This window comes from Lutra lutra, chromosome 16 (genome assembly GCF_902655055.1).
Source record: "Lutra lutra chromosome 16, mLutLut1.2, whole genome shotgun sequence".
Classification (NCBI taxonomy): Eukaryota; Metazoa; Chordata; class Mammalia; order Carnivora; family Mustelidae; genus Lutra; species Lutra lutra.
Window position 1 is genome coordinate 60,348,132 of NC_062293.1, and position 12,345 is coordinate 60,360,476.

Here is a 12,345-nt window from a genome sequence, read left to right on the forward strand (position 1 = left end):
ATGTAAATGTCCACATTTTAAGATGAGATTATTTTTCTCCACCTTTTCCCTCAGAAAATATTCCCCTGGAAGTCTGTTGTGCAACAAACAGGACACGGTCTGGGCTGTTGGGAAGACGTGGTGATCGGAGAACCCCCAATCTGTTGGCAAAAAACAAAACAAACAAAAAACCAGAAGGAAACAAAGAAACTGAACACAGATGGAGTATTTCATTATTCCCTGGAGGCCGTCCCCAGGACTGTTGGGAGCTATTAGGAGTGGAACTCGGAGAGGTTATCTCTACGATGCCAGAGAGAGGTAGATTCTTCCAAGGAGACAGCCCCAGTGATGGGGGAGAGCGAGGGCGTGGGGGCGACTGCGGCTGTACCCCTCCGGGGTCCTGCCCCTTGGGGAGGGAGTGGGGGAGGCAGGCTGGTGAGGGGCCCGGGCCTCCCTGTCCGCCTGGAAATCGAGGTGGCACGGCTCTAGTGGCTCTGGGCACTCGCTGTCACTCTCCTTCTCCCTGCTCCCTAGAGCTCGGGGGGAGCTGGACGGAGATGGGTGGGGACCCCGACACACATCCGAGCCGGGCCATTGCTCCCTCCATGGCAGGCAGGGGTCAGACTGGGATCTGGGTGGGGACGCGCGTGGGGCTCTCCTAGGAGTCCGAGGGGAGTCAGAGGCCGGGGAAAACCATCTTAATCTTGGCCTGAGATTCTGTGGGTCAAACTCATACACACAAAACCATGGCGAGAGGGCCCCGCGCTCCCATGGCAGCAGCCATGACCAGAGGCTGGTCTGGGGACTGTGGTCTGGTGGGGCAGGACTCCTGCCCCCTTCCTTGCCCACATCCCATTTCCAGCCCCTGGAGGAGAGCTTCCAGCGGCCCCAGACAGAGGTCAGATGGCCGTGGGCATCCCGTCCCTGCTCACCTGCCAGCCCAGGGACTTCTCAGCCTCCCTGAGCCATCCAGGGGCACATGCGTCCAGAACCAGCTGCCAGCATGGTCCGTGACCCCAGACCGCCTCTCTCCCATCCCTGCACCAGCACCCTCTATCCCCACTCACGCTCCTCTGAGCCAGTGCAGGGGGTCGGCCCCCATGTGTGAGCTATGCAGGTATCCTCCCTCCCCGTAGTGGACACACTCCTTCTGGTACCCCATGCACGGAGGATGGTGGGCACCTCCCAGTTTCTGGGGAATGGCACCCGTGACCCTCAGCCCTGTCCGGGAGTCAGGGTCTACTGTTAGAAGCAGACATGGACCCAACGGCCACCCAGATGAGGACATAACTGCAAAGGTTCCTAACATGCTGGGAGGAAGTCACACACAGGGTCGGGGCATGGGCCCATCTCCCTTCCTCCTCCTCATCCCCACTCTCCAGATGGGAAGACTGAGGCTGGGGGTGGGGGTGAGCAGAGCCACCGGGCCCGAGCCTCGGCCCTGTGTTTCTTCTCCTCCTTAACAGAAAGTCCTGCCTCGGGTCCCCTGGGGGACCACAGGGGAAGGGAACGGAAGGAACTAGAACACGGGGAGCTCTTCACCCGGTGAGCCTGCCCTGCCCTGCCCTGCCCTGCGTGGAACAGCTCTCCCCTCTCCCTGTCCCCAGGTCCCTTCGTGCAGCCACAGATCCCTCGGAGAGGCGGCCCTCCTCCCCTGTCCTTTCCGGGTCCCCTGGGCACTGCCGGTGACATCAGCCACATCCTCTGTGACTCAACAGTGTCCTTCTCATGAAAGTCCCTCCTACCTGAGATGGGGGATGGCACGTGCGTGTGGCTGTGAGGCAGCCACCAGGGAAGGAAGCCAGAAGCTTCTCTGGACAGAGGAGGGGCCACTGTCCCTGTGCACCCCTCAGGAAGGGTCGGAGAGGACAGGAATGTGGCCGATACGCATTGCAGGTTTGCGGGGACGACGGCCTAGTGAGGTGCCCAGCACCTGGGCATCCTCTTCTCCAGGGGCTGGCGGAGGGCAATAGCCCCACAGTGCTGTCTGGGCAGTGAGCAGGGGACAGGTCACAGGCACAGCCCTGGCCCTCCTGCTCTGGCCCCTGTGTCTCCCCATCCGGACTTCTATTCAACCACAGTCTGGGGGGCCCCGGTGGGCCAGGGGCATGCCCTCGAGAGCTCCACTTATGTGGGAGTGACATTCCTCAGAACCTGGTGGGCCCCATGCAGGATATCGGGCCTCCCACACTTCTATGATTCGGAAATGCCACCTGTGGGTGCTTTTTGGACACCCTCCGCCCAGCAAGGCTGCCCTGATGTCCCGTCACCCACCTCGCTGGCCAGCTCCTTGGGCTGCAGAGAAGGCATCACCCCATCATGACCCCTTCTAACAGACATGTCTCCAGAGGGTCCCCCATGGGAGCACGAAGCAGCCTTCCCCAGCCACTCCGGGTGGGGAGCAGGGAAACCTGTGGGCCAGCGGCCGAGGACTCTGTGATCAGAGCAGGAGGTTGCCTGGAAGCAGGTGGCTGGGCGCTGGTGCCCCATCATCCCGCTGAGGCCAGTGGCAGAGGACCAGCTCCGTGAACCCTTCATACTCTCCCCAACGCGGGGTCTCGCTGGCTGCCAGCTGAGTCCCCCCAGATGACTGCAGGAGGGCTGGATGCAGGAGCCTGTGGCCCGAGGGGGCGGGAGCAGTCTGAATTCCTGGGAAGCTCCGTAGCCAACCACTGGGGACCCACTTGGATTCATTAAAAATATGTCATGCTAGACTTACTGCATTTTTAAAAATCAATCAATTATTTATTTAATAAATATTTAGTGAGTGTGTCTATGTGCCAGGAATTAAGCTGGAGCCCAAGGATAGAGCTGTGAACGAGACGGACAGTTCCCTGGCTGTGCGGTGGCTGACACCCCAGCTGTGGGGGCCTGTGACGGTCTGGAAGGAGACGAGAGACAAAAACACGCGTGCCCTGGGGCACGATGGGGTGATGCATTTTCGGCAGCCTGGGAGCTGGTCGGCGAGCCACGTCAGGGCGGCCCCGCTGGTCGGGGGTGGGGGGTGGCGGTCCAGAAAGCACCCACGGGTGGCGTTTCTGGATCATAGGAGTTAGGGAGAAAGCGCTGTACATAATATTTGCTGGGACGTGTTGTGTGATTTTTTCCGTGGCAGGCCGTGCACTGCACCCACCACACACATTTTATCGAGCCTCGTGACAGCCCGCGTTGTCTCTGTTTTGTAGGCAAAGACGGTGAGACTCAGAGAGATGGTGACTTTCCCCAGGTGGGAGGGGAGGTGCGGAGCTGGGACCCGAGCCCCTGCCCGGGCTGCTCACCCTGCAGCCTGTGACCACCAGGCTATCCCCATAGATGAAGGGCAGAAACGCGGCCTGACAGCTCACACTTTACTGGGTATTTCCCGACGTGGAGGGCCAGGTGGCCGCCTGTGGAGGAGCAGGGCCGTGGTGAGGGCGCAGGCTGGGTCTGCAGCCCTGCGTGCCTGCGGGACTCAGCAATCTGAATGAGACTGGCCGGTCTCCTCTGCAGCCACTGCCAACCTTACCCCAGCCACATCGAGTTACCGGGAATTCCTCCAACATACCGTGTGTTTCTCACCTCCCTACCCTCATGCAGGACAACTCCCTTGCTTGGAGTGGCCCCTGCTCCGAGAACCCAGGTCATGCCAACTTCCCCTTTAAAAGTCCGCTGAAATGTCACCTCCTCCATGAAGCCTTCCGTGAATTCCTCTAAACTTTCAGTGTCACGCCCATATATGCATACCCAGCTGCTTGCCTTCCTAGCAGCCAGCACCCTGCTTGTGCTCTGCTACCAGCAGAGGAACAGTTTTGGCCAAGTGGTGACGGGCTTGAAGCTACAAGCCCCTCAGCGGGTGCAGTAGGGCTCCTTGTTTGTGGTACATTCTCACTTCGGGCGTGTTTCCTCACCCAGGGCTCCACACTGGACACTCCCTGGAGGGACTGCCTTTTCTGATCAAAGAGTCTTCCGAGTTCAACACAAAATCTAATGCAATGGGTGCTTAGCTCAGTGATTAAGTGAAAGGATGCATGGAAGGAAGGAAGGAGGAAGGATGGGTGGTGGGTGGGTAAACCAGTGACCGATGTGCAGCTAGGAGACAATGTACCTACTTGGAATCCAATCGTGGATCCAGAAAGAGAAGCAGATGGAGTCAAAAGACAGACACAGAGGCAGGACTGGAGTGGGAGCAGAGGGTCTGGTCTCTAACTCCAGACCTGCAGGGGAGTGGGAGGCGGTGACTCGACGGTCAGTGGTAACTGGACATGTCAGTCCCACTGTGGGACCGCCAAGGTATTAGGGAACCTTCTGGGATATGGATGAAGATGACATGGGGACAGCGGTCCAGCAGTCCCAGCTGTGCCGACGGGACAGCTGTGAGGCAGAGCTCGATGGGGGCTGGGAGTGGCTCTGCTGTCAGGCCTAGTCCAGGAGGCCTCCTTGGGTCCTCTTACGGGTCACCACCACCACAGAGGAGGGCTTCGTCCCAACCCTGACCCTCTGGATACCTTACCGGCGACCTGCGCCCGTCTCCAAGCCCTTCTCCAGCACTTCCTGGATTCTGCCGTCCTCCCTCCTCCTGCATGTCTCTCCCGGAGACCGCAGCTGCTCCTACCTATCTCCCGTGCCCCTGGAGGGATTTTCACAGCAGGTGTCGTGTGGCATCGGGCACACAAAAGGCACAGATGCCCGGCCAACCTTTCTCTTTCCTGAGACGACTCTCCACCGTTGCAGGAGCACACGGCCTTCCCAGCTTGAGTGCTGTCCCAAGTGCTCTCCTGGAGGGGGTCCTGGGCTCTACGCGCTGTGCCCGTCGGGCATTCGTCCACTTGGGGCGTCAGGAGCTTCCTCTGGAAGGTGGCACAGGAAGGCAGCCCCTGACTTACTGTGAGTCTCCAGTGAGATAAAGGGCAGGAGGCAGCTGGGCCAGCGTCACCCGCATGAGCCCCGTGCAAACATTCACAGTCTGTAAGGAACACGCACGTGCGGGGGCTCTTCTGCCAAGCCAGGGACACCGGGGCAGCGCTGGGCGTGTCTCTCACCCCTGGTACCCTCTCACCCAGCACGCCCACAGCTCCAGAGGGGACCGACTCTGTTCTAAGTATGGGGCTTGGATGTGTGCACTCAAGCCAGCCCCTTCCCCTCCGGTGCCACCAGGCTGACCTTCACACAGCAGGGCTCCGACGGGTCCCAGTCGAATCCCTTCCTTGCCCACCCTGCACCTGTTGATAACCGGTTCCTCTGAGTCTCGCCAAGCAGCTCTGCCCCTAGCGGTCATGAGACGCATGAAACTCCCTTTCAGGAAGCCGGGGTCAGAGCCGCACCACAGCCACCTGCTCCCGCAGCCTCTGCTGCTGCTCAGCCTCGGGGAGCATCTCAGCAGCCAGCCCTGGGTGAGGATAGCCCCCCCCATGCACCCGCAGGGGTGCTGCTGTGGCTTGAGGATTTCTGAGGAGCAGGGGCAGGGGAGACACTTGGAGGGGAAATCCTTGGGGTTGGATCCAGCCCTTATGCAAAGGGGGGGATTGTGGATAGCCGTGTGGTTGTATACCCGAGTGTCTGTATCGGTGCCTGCTGCCACGTGTGTGTGTGTGTGTGTGTGTATGCACACGCGTGCACGTGTGCCTGTGGGTCCCTGCCCCGTGTGACTCTCTGTAGAAGTGTGGCACTGCTTCTGTGGGCGACTAGGCGTGTGTCAGTCCCTGAGGGTCGGTGTGGGGCAGTGTAGTAGCTGCCCTGAGCCTGCCGGTGGGGGACAAGGGTCTGGGATGTGTCCCTGCGGTGGTGCCTCTGTGTGTGGCTGTGCCCGTGTGTCTGTGTGCATGAGGACGTGGGTGTCCGTGTCCAGCCACGGATGGGACGGTGAGTCAGTGTGTGTCTGACTGTGTTGGCACCGGAGTACCACCAAGTGTGTGACACTGTGTGTGCCTGTCACCGTGTCCCGTGCGGTCTGTGAGTGGGACAGAGCTGTGTGTGTGTGTGGGTGTGAGCACGAGTGGGTGTCCGCGGGGCTGGGAAGCAGTGACTCCGTGTGTGTCTCCATCACCCGGTGCCCCGGCCCCGTGCGTCTCGGTGATGTGGCAGTGTGGACACGCGTGCGAGGGTGTGAGCGCCAATGCACCCGCCGGCTGCGTGCACACCAGCGGGGCCGTGCGTGTGCGCGTGAGGGTGCCGTGTGCACGCGTGGGCAGCGCACGCGTGTCCCTCGCTCCGCCCGGGCGCGCCGGCCTCACCGGCCAGCCCAGGAGCGGCCCCGGCCCCCAGCGCGCCCCCTCCCACGCGGCGGGCGGCGGCGGGCGCGGGCGCCTCTAGGACCCGGGGCGGCCGGCCGCTGTCCCCGGGCCGCGCGAGTGAGCATGTGCAGAGCCCGCCGCCCCCCGCCGCCCGCGCCGCCCGCCCGGCGCCCGCCCGCGCCGCCCGCGCCGCCCGCTCCGCCCGGACGCCCGCAGCCCCGGGAGCCTGGCGGCGGCGCCCTCTTCCCCCGGGGCGCGTCGGGCCGCTCGCGGGGGCGCCGGGGTCCGGGCGCTGCGGGGCTGCGGGCTTGGCGCCCGGGAGCGGGCGCGTGGCCGCCGGAGCGGGCGCCCCAGCCGGCCGCGATCGCGGGGTGAGTGCTGTCTCCGGGGCGCCCCGCCGGGACCCCCGCCGGGACCCCCGCGCGAGGGGCGGGCGGGCTCCTTCCCAGGCGCCCGCGAACAAGTTTGTGTAGACGCGGCCGGAGCGCGGCGGGGCTGCACCTGCCGGGGCTTGGGGCGGCTGGCGGTGGGCGCCTCTGGGCCGGGGCGGCTGACCGGGGAGGTGTGAGTGCGCGCGTGGGGGCGGCGCTGGAGGGGGCCCGGGGCGAGCGGGGGGTGCACCTGCTTCTCTCGGGGCGGCCGGCCGGGGAGGTGTGGGTGCGCGCGTGGGGGCGGCGCTGGAGGGGGCCCGGGCGGGGTGGCCGAGGGCGTGCAGGGCAGCCTTGGACGCGCTGTCCCCACCCTCCGGAATTCTCGGCGACCGTCCGTTTCCGCGGAGGGAGCGGCGGATCCCGCGAGGCGGGGAACGAGTGCTGTGTTTGGGGCGTGCGCTGCCTCGCTCAGGAGGAGACGTGTGCCCGAGCAGCTCCCCCTCGCTCCGCTGCCAAGAGAGGCTTCCGGTCAGCAGAGGCTCGCTCTGTCTCTCCGTGAACTTGAACAGAGGCAGAGGCAAAGGCGGAACGTATGTATTTATGTATTTTGTCAGCAAAATTACCCAGAGTGAGCTCTACATCTCTCTAGGTGGGGATGGAGACAGGACCTGAGGCTGCTCATTGCGTTTTTCTTGTATGTCCGGAGCCTCAGGGTGGCCCTGCAGGGGTCTGTTTTCTGAGCATCCCCACCAGCGGGCAGTGGCTGCTGGTTCTCCCCAGGGAGGCAGGGGTGCAGAGGGGCGCCTGTCCTTGTCGGAGTCGGCAGAGGCTGGACACCAAGGTTCGGGTCCCACAGCCCTGACCTGGCATCTGGCATCCTGTGGCTTCCCAGGCACCCTTCCCTGGCTGTTCCGAGCCGGACAGACTGGGAACTCCACTGTACTTCTCTGACCCGCAGCGTCTGATGCCATCACCCCCTCCTGTCCTAGAAAGGCCTGCTTCAGTTTAGGGAGCTACGGCGTTGTCCCAGGTTGGGACACCTCGGCTGGGACCCACAGATGGGGCCTTTTGTTTTTCCTCCAAATTGCCTGGGCTAGCAAGCGGGTTAGGGAAGGGAGGGCTGGTGGGGAGAGAGAGAGGAGGGGAAAGCTGGTGGGCCCTTCTGTCTGCAGCAGCCCCTTTCTGCCCCTTGCAAGTGCTGGAGACGGGGCAAGGGGAGGTTGCCCCCCCACCACATTCCCTTGGCTCGGGTCTCAGAAGCCCCTTGGAGAAGGTGTACCATTGGGCCACCAGAGCCCCGGGGGTCTGTGAGGAGCAGCAGCTGGGTTGGTCCGAGAGCACATGTGTCCGTGTCCCACGCACACTTGCGATCACGGCTGCTTGGCGGGTGGCTGGGCTGGGGGCTGCTCCTGGCAGCCCCGCCCTCCCCAGGGGGAGCCCCGTGACCCTCATCCTCGGCTGCACTCTCCCAAGTCTGGACAGGAGCACTTCCAGACTCTGGAGGAACGCTTGCTGTGGGGTGAGGGGACCCCTCTTTGCAGCGGGGGAAGGAGCCCTGTGGGGTGTGGCCGGTGGCCTGCGGCATATCCGGCGGGAAGTGAAGGGCAGCCTGGATTACGCAGGAGGCCAGACCCCATCCTTTCCCTCCAATCTGTCTAATCAGGCAGAAGTGGATATTCTGGGCACCGGTGGGTCGGCCTGAGTCCCTGGCCAGGTCGGGTAAGGCCCGGGGCTGAGGAGTGAGTACGGGGCCGGCTCCCTGGGGGTTGGCCTGCAAGGGCTCCCCATGCCTGGAGGCTGGGACTGAATCTTGCCTAACGGACGATCTTGCAAGGGCTGGGTCTCCCGCAGACACACCCGGCTTCTGCTCCCGCCCGTCTCAGACTGGGGGTGAGACCAGTCCCAGGAGCTCACGGTCAGGGCCCAGGCAGTGGGGACAGCACGGTGTTTCGACCGTCAGGGCCTTTATCCGAGAGAGGCCCGTGATCCTCACCCCCGCTGGCGGGGCAGGCCGGCTCATGGGGGACACGAGTGCATGAATCTGGCTGCGCCTACCCCCTCCTCGGGCCTCAAAGTCTTGTTTTCACACTGTTTCTCCCGATCTCTCCTTGCCGTGCCTGTCCTAATCACCGTGTTGACCCGCCTCCCGCACAATTACCGGAAGTGGGACGCTTTGGAGAACGTGGTTGGGGAGGAGCCGCCTGCCAGCGTGGATGTGAGAAGGGGATGGAGAACAGGCTGGGCTAATTTAGGGAGCCGTGAACAGGGCGCACCTGTGGCTGCCGAGGCCCCTTCCTTCTGAGGGGCTTCTTTTCTCTTGCCGCTGGAGCCCCTTGGCGATATGAGTCCCTCCCAGAGGGCGACCGTCTTGGCCTGAGGGAGCCAGGAGGGTTTGGAGGGTGGGAGCGCCGGAGGCATCCCCTCCCATAGGGTGAGTCCCCTGTCCCAGCAGCTGCGGGAGCCAGAGGGGGCCGAGGCTGAGTCTGCGTGCTCCTCTCGCTCGCCCGGGTTTATCCGAATCGCTGAGGGTCTTGGATGACCCTCCAGGGGTGGCCCCCAAGTGGGAGAAGCACACAAACCAATGAACAAGCCGGGGTTCCGGAGGAGCTGTCTCTGCAGCCCGGGGCTCAAGCCGAAGGAGGCGTGTGACGCGGCACCTCGGAAAGCGTGGGTCTCATGTCTCGTCTGTGACCCGGCTCTGTGGCCCCGACTCTGTCAGCAGCCGGGTCCCTATGACGGCCCGCAGTGACCCTGCCTCTAGGGTTTACAGGGAGCCTCCGCGTTCGCTGCCCGCTCTGCTCCTTTCGTACATGTGGTGCCGCATGAGAGCATCTTTTGGTGTCTGTTGCGGCTCAGGAGGCCCCATTTGTACGAACCTCGGCGGTGGGTGGGAGGGACCGTCCTCTCTGGGCTCCGCGGTGAATGGAGTTTTGACCTTCCTCTTACGCTTTATACCTTCTTAACGACATTACTTATTTTGGACTTTCTCACGTAAGTTCTGCATCCAGAAGATCAAAGCATCTGCCTTTTCAAAGTCAGAGGGATCCCCACCCCATTCCCATTCCCGGACCTCGTCCCGCCCGAGGGCCCGGGGATTTGAATTCAGGGGGGTCCTTTCTCTCTTGGCTCTGAGCCTCCAAGGTGCAGAGGCACCGGGCCCCAGGACGTGGACGGCCACGGGCACGGATCTCCGGCAGGTCTGCCCTGTGCTCACCCCAGAGCTGGACAGGGGCCCTGAGTGTGTGTGGCCTCAGCGGGCTCCCAGGCTGGGAGGAGGAGTGGGCTGAGTAGCTCACGGCCCTGACCTGGGGCAGGACAAATCACCCAGACGCCATTCACGGAGCATCCCATTCCAGCATCGACTCTGGGGGATCAGGAAGGCTTCATGGAAGAGGTGGCATGGAAGCTGAGCCTTGATGGTCACAGAGCATTTCAGAGTCACGCGAGGGGCCCCAGGGCTCCTGGCCAACAGACGAGTGTGCGTGAGGGGGCGTGGTGCGGCTCCCTCGGGCCTGAGGACATGGTGCCTGGGATGTGGCCTTCTGCAAGGGGCCAGGAGACAGAGCATCAGGCTGGGGAGCTTGGGCCTGGCCGCCAGGTCCTCGGGAGCCCCGGCAAACGGCAGTTATGGTTGCGTGTTAGGAAGGTCACTTTCTTAGGTCCAGCCTTTTGGAGGGGGCAGGGTATCCAATGACAGGCCCTGAGCAGGGCAGAGGCAAGGCTGCAGGGGAGGTAGAAAGCAGAGGGAGCTAATTCAGAGCCCCGAGCCCCACTGGAGGCTCCCCAGTGCGGCCTCCTGGAGGTCCTGAGGCTGAGGACTCCTCTGTCCCCCCGTCGTGGAAGCTGGAGCTCAGGGCTGCGGGGACCCCACTGCCCATCTCCTGCTCGGCCCCGTGCCTTTGTCTGCAAGCTTCTTGCCCCACTAAGAAAGAGCGTGCGGCTCTGAACCCCAAGGGTCCCTGTCCTCAGGCCGTGGTCACAGGGCTGAGATGCTTCTGGGGGCACCTGGAGTCTTTCTCCCCTCACCTGTCACTGCCTATCCTTTCTGGGGGAGGGGGAGGTGAGGGAGGCAGAGTCACCTGACCGAACCTCAGTGGCCCGGGGTTGGGCTTGGAACCCTCAGAGCTCTTTCTCCAGGCCCCAGGGGCTGCTGGCTCTCCTCTCCCTGCTGCCGCCCCCGCCAACCTGCTCAGTCCCTGGGAGTCCCCCTCCCCCCTGCCTCGCCGAGCAGTAGGCGGCATCTCCCCAACATCCCTCACCTGCAGGCTCGGCACCTGCTGCCCCCTGGGACCTGGGCGGCAACACAGTACCAGGAGAGGACCCAGGTTTCCTGAGCTCCTGCCCTCGAGAGGGTCCTGCTTCCTCCTGGGACCCCCAGAAGACCCTGGGCCCCGTTACTCTCTCCTTCCTGGGAGGGGTCGTGGGATCCCTCGTTCCTCCAGCCCCTGCCCTTCTCTGGGGTGCTGAGCCCCGCCCCCCCCCGGCCGACAAGGCCCCGGCCAACAAGGCCCCAGCCTCAGGCAGCAGCGTGTCCCCTCGTTCTTCTCTCCCTGGAGCACGTTGTTTGATGACAAGACAGGAGGTGCCATGTGGGGGAGAGCAGCTTGGGGGAGAATGGCGCAGACTCCCAGTGGACGGGGCACCCCAGGAGGCTGGAGCTCGCCCACAGGGCTGCGTCCGGGTCGCTGAGCTGGGGGCATGTGGCAGCCCAGTGGTCTGACCACAGGCCAGGATGGGGCAGGGCCAGGGGCGGCCGCGGCCCAGCCTGGCTCCTCCTTCGCGCCGGGAGTGCTTTGTGGAGGGGGCACAACAGGGAAGCGGTTGCTAACAGCCCAGGGGCGGCTTCGAGCAAGGACGGGGTGCCAGGCCCACCCCAGGGAGCCGGGGCTACGGGGAGGCGAGGGATTCTGGGAAACTGAATTCACCCGTGGGTCAGCTGCCAGGGACCCCTCCTCGGTGTTCATGACGGCGAGCACCAAGCTTTGTAGGGAACGGTTTTCCCTGTGGTTGGATCCACGGCCTTGCTGTTGGTCCCATTTTGCAGGTGAGGAGCCTGAGGCTCCATTCTGAGCCATGCCTTGCCCCGTGGAGGTTTGGGGTGCTACGGGCACCACCGATGGTCTCTGGCCCACGCAGACAGGCTGTGGCTAGATGACCCCTAGGCACTGGCAGCTTGCGCCATGGGGCTGACCCTGGCTGGGCCGGGAGCTTCCGTGCAGCTGACTCTCCCCTGGCTACCCCCAGGCCTTGGCAAGTGTCCACCACCAGTGCCTGCCAGTAGGTGAGGTGTGCTCGGTGCCCGCCGCAAGGAGAGGTAGGGGTGACCGGGAGGTGTGAGGCTGGCCGCAAGGGTGGTAGGCTGCTTTAGAGGATGCTGAAAACGATGGGCCCTGCCTCAATGCCCAGGCCCCTTCCCCAGACCAGGAGGTCCCTCTGGGAGGGGGTGACTCCAGAGGGCACTGTGGGGTCCGTGATCACTGGGATCCTGATCGATGGGCCCTGACGGCGCCCGGCCCACCATACGTGTTTCCCCACATTTCGGGCTGGGGCCCCCAGCTCTGGGTTGGTGTCCCCTGAGGGCTCGGGGCTCCAAGACCCCACAGGAGGGGTGGCTTTCTGATATCAGGGAAGGCTTCTTGGAGGAGATGACTCCTGGGCTCAGACGTGGAGGATACACAGGAATTCACTGAGCTAAGAAAGTGGGAGAGACAGAAGAGGTGCCAGGAGGGCATGTGCTGGTGGTGCCCTGGGGCGTGGGGCATACGTGCTTGTACACGCATGTGACG

The 12,345-nt window shown here is 63.7% G+C and overlaps 1 protein-coding gene and 1 long non-coding RNA gene across 5 annotated transcripts in view; both read left to right on the top strand.

The window, feature by feature from the left end:
* Positions 1-809: 809 nt before the first annotated feature.
* On the top strand, positions 810-3,031 carry LOC125087593 (uncharacterized). Its single transcript, XR_007123455.1, has 3 exons — positions 810-1,096; positions 1,446-1,524; positions 2,764-3,031. It is a non-coding gene; the product is annotated as an uncharacterized LOC125087593 (long non-coding RNA).
* A 2,259-nt stretch (positions 3,032-5,290) lies between these two features.
* Positions 5,291-12,345, top strand: part of WSCD1 (WSC domain containing 1) — a 31,722-nt gene continuing 24,667 nt past the window's right edge. Inside the window, exon 1 of one of the 4 annotated variants that reach the window (XM_047708054.1) lies at positions 5,291-5,348. The gene's annotated coding sequence lies outside the window, so the exon portion shown is untranslated. Of the gene's footprint in view, positions 5,349-6,385; positions 6,560-6,931; positions 7,150-8,199; positions 8,279-12,345 lie in introns of those variants that run through there. The other 3 variants (XM_047708053.1, XM_047708052.1, XM_047708055.1) reach the window with 3 other exon arrangements.